The sequence below is a fragment of the Nicotiana tomentosiformis genome, chromosome 1, assembly GCF_000390325.3.
Source record: "Nicotiana tomentosiformis chromosome 1, ASM39032v3, whole genome shotgun sequence".
NCBI classification, from domain to species: domain Eukaryota; kingdom Viridiplantae; phylum Streptophyta; class Magnoliopsida; order Solanales; family Solanaceae; genus Nicotiana; species Nicotiana tomentosiformis.
Window position 1 is genome coordinate 116,704,227 of NC_090812.1, and position 8,843 is coordinate 116,713,069.

At 33.1% G+C, this 8,843-nt stretch overlaps 1 pseudogene; it reads right to left on the reverse strand.

Annotated features, from left to right (window-relative positions):
• Nucleotides 1–887: 887 nt before the first annotated feature.
• LOC104109674 (vetispiradiene synthase 3-like) lies at nucleotides 888–3,347 on the reverse strand (annotated as a pseudogene).
• Nucleotides 3,348–8,843: the final 5,496 nt, after the last annotated feature.

Sequence of the window (8,843 nt, forward strand, 5' to 3'; positions counted from 1 at the left end):
TATAATGCTATAAAATTTTCAGTTCTTCACATTTACGCATTTCTTTCTCAAACCTACTATTTTCTTCTTCCGTATACAAACCATTTGGATTTTCATGACTTGATTTCTTTTTATTCAGTTTATTAAATATACTAAATCCTTTTCTAACCAAGAGAATTTATGGTGTAGTTTTGTTTTTTTATCTAGATTACGCACTATGACAAAAATGAAATTGAAGTGTGCAATGAGCATTACAAGAACAGAGAAGTCATGGAAGACTCTTTTTTTGGGGGGGGGGAGAAGAAAGAGTGTTGTGGTTGTTTTAATAAATAAATCAAATATTATTTTTTATTAAGAGAGTTGCTAGTGTATATATATCTTTTAAAAATCCACATGTCATTTAGTGATTGATATGTCCGACACGTCATCCACGACTGTAACTCACGCATAAGGTTTGTTGGACTCGGGTGTTTAATTGATCTTTTGTGAATGAATGAGGTGTATAGGTGAAAATGAGCTCAGTTGAGTTGTCCGGTTGATCGTTGGGGACAACTTAAAGGGGTTGTTTATGTATTTCGCCTTAAATGTATTTTTTTTTATAATTATATGTGTCAAATATTTATTACAAATTACATGTGTCATTCTTTAATTGGTTCATTTAATACATCACTAGCAAGTGTAACTCACGCATATGTTTTGCTGGGCTCGGGTGTTTGCTTGACATACTTAACAGCCTCTTGAAGTGTCTAAAAGGTTAAAGGGTCAGTTGAAGTGTTTGTCTGATCGTTGGGGACAAGTTAAAAGGGTCGTTTATGTATTTCGCTTTTTCTTTTTATACTTCTCTGCTAATAATTAGTTACCACGCATTCAAAGTCTATCAATATTGAAGAAATCAGTTGTAAGAAAAAAAGGTATAAAAAGAAAGTATTATTCAAATTTCAACAATGATACAATAAGAAAATTCATGCGGTAATTTCGTTGCAGGATAACAACATGCATCGCCACCAAATCTTAGCTTAACTACAGAGATATCAAAAAGATACTATCTATCAAATGTCCATTAAATACTTATTTAAGGGGAAACCAAGTGCCCCAAAGTGAACAAAACAATTTATGATTTAAATTACAATAGAGTCCACCAGTAAGGCGATAATGTGAGGTTTGAGAACTTTTTCAGGATGAGTATATCCATCTTGATTGTGCTTGTAAGTGATATCAATAATGCGGGCAAGATTGAGAATACGAGTAAGAATCTTTGCTGAGACAGGAGTTGGTCGAAGAATTCCTTCGTTTACATCCTTCCATGCTATCTCAGCCATTTCTTGAAATTTTTCCATTGCCTCTTCCGTTGATACGTCATAATCCCTCATGTAGCACTCAATTCCAGTTTCTATCTGACCTCTACTCTTCTCAACCTGGATTGGCAATAATATTTAGGAATAAGTATGAAATCAACTGATACATTGCTTCATGATTCGTTAAGCTTAGTGAAATTTCAAAGTTTATATTTGATGCAATAATGTATACCTCATAGGTGGCTATGTCATCAATGACTCGACACAATGTCACATTGGCTTCAAGAATTTTAGGGTTCTTGTCCAACCATTCAAAATCTTCCTTGTTAGCACACTTCATTCCCAAGTAGGATGTAGTAGTAAGCAAGTAATAAGTGCTAGTAGCTAATGCATTGCTCAAATACTCAGAAACAGGTGGCATATATCCTTCAATAAACCATTTTGCTTCCACAAAATAGTTTCTCACGATTTCTTTCATCTGTGAACAACAAGCAGTCACTCAACCATCACTACATATTCCAAGAATAAGTTTCATTATAAGAGGAGTATAAGACACAATTGATTTTGATGAATAATGAGTTAACTGGGTAGAAGTCACGAGTCATACTCTTTCTTTGGCATAGTGAACAACGGAGGATCTGCCATCATTTGACAATTCCTTCTCATAATCGTTGTAGAGATCCAACAGTGCTTTATAACTGATTTTCATGTAATCTGGGAGCCGATTAATTTGACTAATATCCCACCTAATAAATGAAAAGGAAATGGATTGATAAGTTAATCAATTTAAGAAAACATATAATGTTTCATACGAAGAAGGAGAAATGTTTCGTGTTTGACGTCTACGTACGTTTGTCGTCTCGTATTAAAAATTGTAGGAGTAGTAATTCATACCTCTGTATGGCATCAGTGTAGACCTCAAGTTCTTTTACAATTCCATAAGCATCGAATGTGTCATCTACTATTGAAATCATTGCTATTGTCTTAGCAAGCATGACACGAGCCTGAGAATATTGAGGTTCAGAGTAAACTCCCACCGTCCAAAAGTAGCACTCAACTGCTCTATCCCTAGTATATGGAAGTGTTGTCACAAAATCCAAATCTTTCCACCACCTACAAAATAAGTAACAACATATTTACTATGAGCAAAATATTTATATATTTTTCACACGTAAATTATTATGAGGGTACCTTGAAACTTCGCTGAGTTCTTGTTTGTGCAACATCTGAAGTACATTGAAATCCAATTTGGCAAATCGAAGCAAGATATCATTCTTCAGTTCCTCCTCTTCATAGATGGAGATGAAGTAACGTGTCTCAACTCTTGGAATGCTCTTATATATGCAGAGATTGCTCAAGGGCATGTGTCACTTGCTTACTTAGAGGTGACTTCAAATGTGGAGCTGTAGATTCAAGATGAGCTGTAGAGAACGCAAGTGCCTCTTCTAAGATGTCCACTAGAGGTGTAAGTGGACATAGATTGATTAATTAGATATATGTAACAACAAATTAAGAAGTAGTGCATATTACTTGGAGAGATATTGTAACCATGTTGTCCGAGGAGTCGAAACTGAAGAGACAAAATGCATAAATCATTGTATTCAAGACCCTCGAAGTTGGGATCAACATTGTAAATTTGGTCCAACATGTCGTCTATTTGTTTCTCAAAGTGATAGGCAATTCCAAGGCGTTCAACAATGTCTATCAAATTCAACTTTTCTGCCAATGTTAATGTAGTAGTTCCAGAAGCCGCGGACATTAACATCTTACATACTCCGTGTTAGTTCCTTCAAAGTTTCAATCTCTTGAGCATACTTTTCAGCAGCCTGTAAAGGGATTACACATGTATTATAGATAGCTGCATCAGAAATTAACTTCCTAATGATACAACAAGATATATAAATACCTGATTGTCGAGGGAGAATGAATAGAAACGATCACCCCAAAGACTTGGAGAGAAGTCCGAAACGGGGCTAACAATCTCATCCTTTTCGTAGTTACTGAGTACTGCAGCAGCTGGGGCCATTTCTAATCTTAAGCTGATCGAGATGTATGTTTGTTTGTTTGTTTGTTTGAGAGAACTGAAGAAGTGATATTGATGGAAATGTGTATTTATAATGGTGAGAGCCTTTAATTTGTCACAGCCATCTTTCACTGTTTGAATTTTTGTTTTGTTGCTGTTAGTCAGCCTCCGGCTGCACACACTGCTATGCAATACTTTCTTGATTTAAAACTTATCCACTCACCGCCGGTGGCGGAACCAAAGGGGGATTCAGAAATGTGCTGAATTTGCACGACTTAAAATAATTTTAAACTCTATTCCTATATACTCCTTCGGTTCCAATTTAAGTGAACATATTTGACTGGTCGCGGAGTTCAAGAAAAAAATAAAACTTTTGAAATTTATGGTCTTAAACAAGTCAAAAAGGGGTCCAGAGTATTTGTGTGGTTATAAAAGCTTTTTATAAGTTAAAGCTAAATTCTTTCCAAATTTAAAAATGAATCATTCTTTTTGGAACGGACCAAAAAAAAAAAAATCACATAAATTAGAACGGAGGGAATAGTACCTACAAATTTCCAGCGAAAAAGATTTAATTAAACCCCTTTCAGTTACACTGTGCATATTTAATTTTGACGTCAGTTGTTTAATAATAGGGTACAAAATTTAATTTATATGATAGCCATATTTAAATTTTTTAACTAACCTGATATGTACTGTAAATATGTCACTAGTATGAAATACTCTTATGGAGTATATAATATGGAAACTGTTATAAGAAAAATCAAATTATGGTGGATGTCTACTCTTCTTCCATGATTTTCTCAAATGCTTAATGACATATTTCTATGCTTAATGACATATTCAATGACATATTTTTCTTCACTTTTCATGCCAATATAAAGGCCTTGTAATAGATAAGAAAATACACACAATTGAAGAAGAAAATCTTTTCCTTCTCTCTATCTCTATTTCTTGTTCATGTTTTACTAAATTGCTTTTATTTCATAACAACATGTCTTGTTCATGTTTTACTAAATTGCTTTTATTTCATAACACATTATCAGCACGACTGTGCTCCCATTTTCGTACACCTCCATCTAGGCATAGACTGCGCTTTGTGTTTGCTATCCTTATACCAACAATTATGTGGCTATCAAACAAAATAAAGATAGAAGCTAATGGGCTGGATACTAATACAAGATAAGTTTTCATCTTTCTAGCTTATTCATATTTTTATTTTTATCTTCCACTAATCTCAAAAAATTTCTATTTTTCCATGATAACTCACAATAAGCTTTCAGTATTGTATTTCCATTTTGTTATAGCTTGAAAGTGTGCGAGCCCTGCATTGGCAAGTATAGTTTTTGCTTATTTTTTCTTAACGTCTGATATGAATTTTTAGTTATCGTTTGGCTATCCTTCAAGGGATCTATTCATGAACCAAATCAAAATGCATGAATATATATTTTGTAATTAAGTTTTGAAACAGGTACTCTCTACTCAATTCTTTAACTTATATTTAACGTGCTAAATAGTGCTTACATATATGTGTGCAGATATCAGACAACCAATGTGCCCTTTACCCTTTTCACGCTAAGATGAATGTTACTATAGTAATATTTAATGAATAGAACTAAACCGGTACTACTCCTTCATAATTGTTTAAATGCATGCATAAATAAACATAATATTGTGGCAGAATAGTTGTAAGCATAATAGATATTCTGATTTACAGTCAATCTTAGCCTTTGACTATCATCTATAGTCCATATATTATGATGTGAATTGGATCGCATATGTAGATACTAGAAGTACTATAGAAATTATATATATGCTTCCAAGTCTTAGTCTTTATTCTTACTTTATTGATTTGGTTTATCGTTTACAAAATTGGTAAGTGTTCTAACAGATTATCTAGTATTTATTTGAATGCACTTCTATTTGAATTCACGTAAATCTAAAAGTGATAACACTCAGAAGGAATGAAACGTTTTCGTCCTACAACCTTAAAAAGTGCTTATATTTTTAAATCTTGTTATAACTAATTTTGTTTATGTTTCTGACCACAAGATTGATAATTTAATCTTGTACTTTGGCTTATTATGCAACTAGTTAAGACATATTTAAGTTCTGGTGCACTATAATAATAAGAGTTGGGTTTGAGTCCCAACACATTTTACCTAACATCCCTTTATATGGGTAAGGCATTGGATTTGAGTCACAATGCACAGTATCAATAAAAGAATCATGAAGCCCGCCCTGCTTGATATGCTCCATTCAGTGAAGAGAATATGGCAACAATATATGATAAGTTTGAAAGATGACAAAATAATTTTTCATGATTGTATGAATGCACGAAGACATGGCAAGGGACGAAATAATAATTTGTCTTCATTATGGTAACTATAAAAGGAGAACAATAAGGGTTCTCGATGTAATCCTTCAAAAAGGTGAAGGAATTATTTACCATCAAAATGGTATGAAAATTTTATAAAGCATGTCACAATAATTATACTCCATTTTTTTTAAGAGAATGTGACTTGTGATAAGCATTGAGAATACAGACTCATTCCTGAAGGTGAATGTAGCAGTATGTAATAAAAGTAATGAATAAAGACGTGCAATGCATGATTGGATACATATCACAACTCACATCTAAGGGAGGTTTGAGACAAAGAAAGATAATGAATATTACTGTGTAGTTACATGAATATATCATTGGTCGCATACAGGTGATACGCCAAAAATATTTTGTCATGCCTTATGAAAGTTATTAAAAGCAAAATTAAAGAAAGAAATTATTTTGCTTATGATGATTTTGAACATGACAATTATTATGATATGATTCTCTTTGTGAAGGAGACATTCATTATATGGATGGTGTGACAAAAGATCTTGTAGTACAAAAGCAGTTAAAAGCTCTGAAAGAACTAATTTGTTACTACTAGGATGAATCAAATTATTCATGACATTAATATTGTAGTAAGTCCCAAAAGAAACATTTTGATTTACAAATATATTAGCCAAAGTGGTTGGCATATTGAGACTATAAATGAAAAGAAGATTGAATATCTTTATATTACTATAATCATACCGGGTAAATATGAAAGGTTACCTGACTTTTCTTCTATTTGTACTACACAAGTATACGCATGATGATGCAATCACAAGCCACAAGTAAACTAGAGGTTTACTGAAATAAATATTAGTTGGCATGACCGGTTGACCATCTCGGTTCAATTATGATGCGAAAAATTAATTGAAAATTACATTGGCATATATTGAAGAAATATAAGATTCTTCAACAATTGTGCTGCTTATTCTCATGATATACCAGTTAAGGTTGGGATTGAATCCCTTGATTTCTCTAACGAATAAAAGGTGATAAATATATGGGCCCAGTCACCTTCCATGTGGACCGTTTACTATTATATAATTTTAATAGATGCATCTATTCCATGGTAACATGTGCATTTGTTATCAACTTGCAGTTTGACTTTTGCAAGATTGATTGCTCAAATTATTAGAGCACAGTTCCAGAATATAAATTATGATGATTTATCTTGATAATACTGGTTTAAATCCAAGTTGGTTTAGCAGAAATTGTATGCCTCCAATTATATCTAAACCATTGGTTATGAGAACAAAACTGCCCAAATAAAATTTGGTATGTGATGTATTATTTAATATACAACAACACTTGTACGCATCTAGCCAAGTTATGATAAGTTCTCCCTATCACAATCGGTTCAGGGTCAGGAACAAAATAATTTCCATCTAGAAATATGAATATGCTATATGATTTAATTGTTCCACCACAATGCACAAAGATAGATCCCCAAATAAAGCTAGGGATATATGTTGGTGATCCCAAGAATAGGGGAGAAAATGGGCAGCTGAAAAAGTAATGCATGTAATGAATTATTATGAGTACATCTAGAACCTCGTACGAGAAAATGTGAACTTGAAGTTCAAGTGATAATTCATTTATAAAATATTGACAGGCGTATTTGCTGACCCAAAGCTAAATGTCATATTCAGCTGGTAATGCTCCAAATAAAATAAAGTTCATAATAAATAGAGTCTCTGGCATGCATGAAGCATAATAAACTAATCGGTTCCAAAGATAAAACTCCTTGAAGAAGGAGAGGAGCAAATGTTCAAGATGGTCATAATAAGGAGGCAAGTGCTCTAAAAGAGCACCACGACATAACACTTCATAAAACCTCATGGGAGAGGCTCAGGTACCTGAAAATAATAAGATAAAAAGATCTCAATAAGTTATGTCTTTATTGGGTAATAGTGAAACCGATATAAAATGATCGTCGACGATATTATTAATATAATGTAGCGCTCAATATTATTAATATTGACGAGGATCTTGAGCTCAAATCTGTCATGAAATTTGGACAATTTGGCCAAATGAAAAATACGCAAAGAAAATTGATTTCACCTGAAAAATATGAAGTTGGACGGATAGTCCCAACACCTAAAAGTATAAATCCAGTGGAGGTATAAATGTGTTCTTGTGCGAAAAAAAAGGTCAAGTCGATAGACATAAAGACGACTTGTGTCACAAGAAGATTTGTAAATATCCTGACGTTGATTATATAGAGACATGTTCTCCTGTGGTGGATGTCGTCATTAGGTTTTAATCTGGCAATACAAGAAAAACGTGATATGCGTATAATGGAAATCATTGAAGGATTTAAATTGTTCTGAAGCATATTAAGGTTTCCAAGAAATTTATTAATTAAAGCTTTAAAAATTCTTATACGGATTGAAACAATCAGGGCGCATGTAGTATAATCGCCTGAGTGAGTACTTGTTAAAAGAAGGGTACAAGAATGATTCAATTTGTCCTTGTGTCTTTATAAAAAGATATGGATCTAAATTTGTTATAATCACCGTGTATGTTGATGATTTAAATATCATTGGAACTCCTAGGAAGCTTCCTAAAGCAGTAGACTATTTAAAGAAAGAATTTGAAATGAAAGATCTTGGAAAGACAAAATTTTGTCTTCGTCAACAAATTGAGTATATGAAAGATGAAATTTTTGTTCATCAATCAGCATACACTAAAAAGCTTTTAAAGCGATTCTATATGGATAAAGCACATCCATTCCGACCTCATAAAAATAATGAAGAGCTTCTTGGTCCCGAAGTACCATATCTTAGTACAATTGGTGCACTAATATATCTTTCTAACATTACAAGGTTTGACATAACTTTTTCAGTTAATGTCTTAACAAGATATAGCTCTTCTCCTACAAGGAGACATTAAAATAGAATCAAATACATATTGCGGTATCTAAAAGGGATTACCGATATGGGATTATTTTATGGCAATGATTGCAGTCCCGATCTTGTTGGTTATGCCGATGCTTGGTATTTATCTGACCCACACAAGGCTCGATCTCAAACAGGCTATGTGTTTACATATGGAGGCACTACCATATCTTGGCGATCGACTAAGCAATCAATCGTGGCTACGTCATCTAATCATGTTGAGATAATTGCTATTCATGAAGCAAGTCGAGAATGTGTATGATTGAGGTCTATAATAC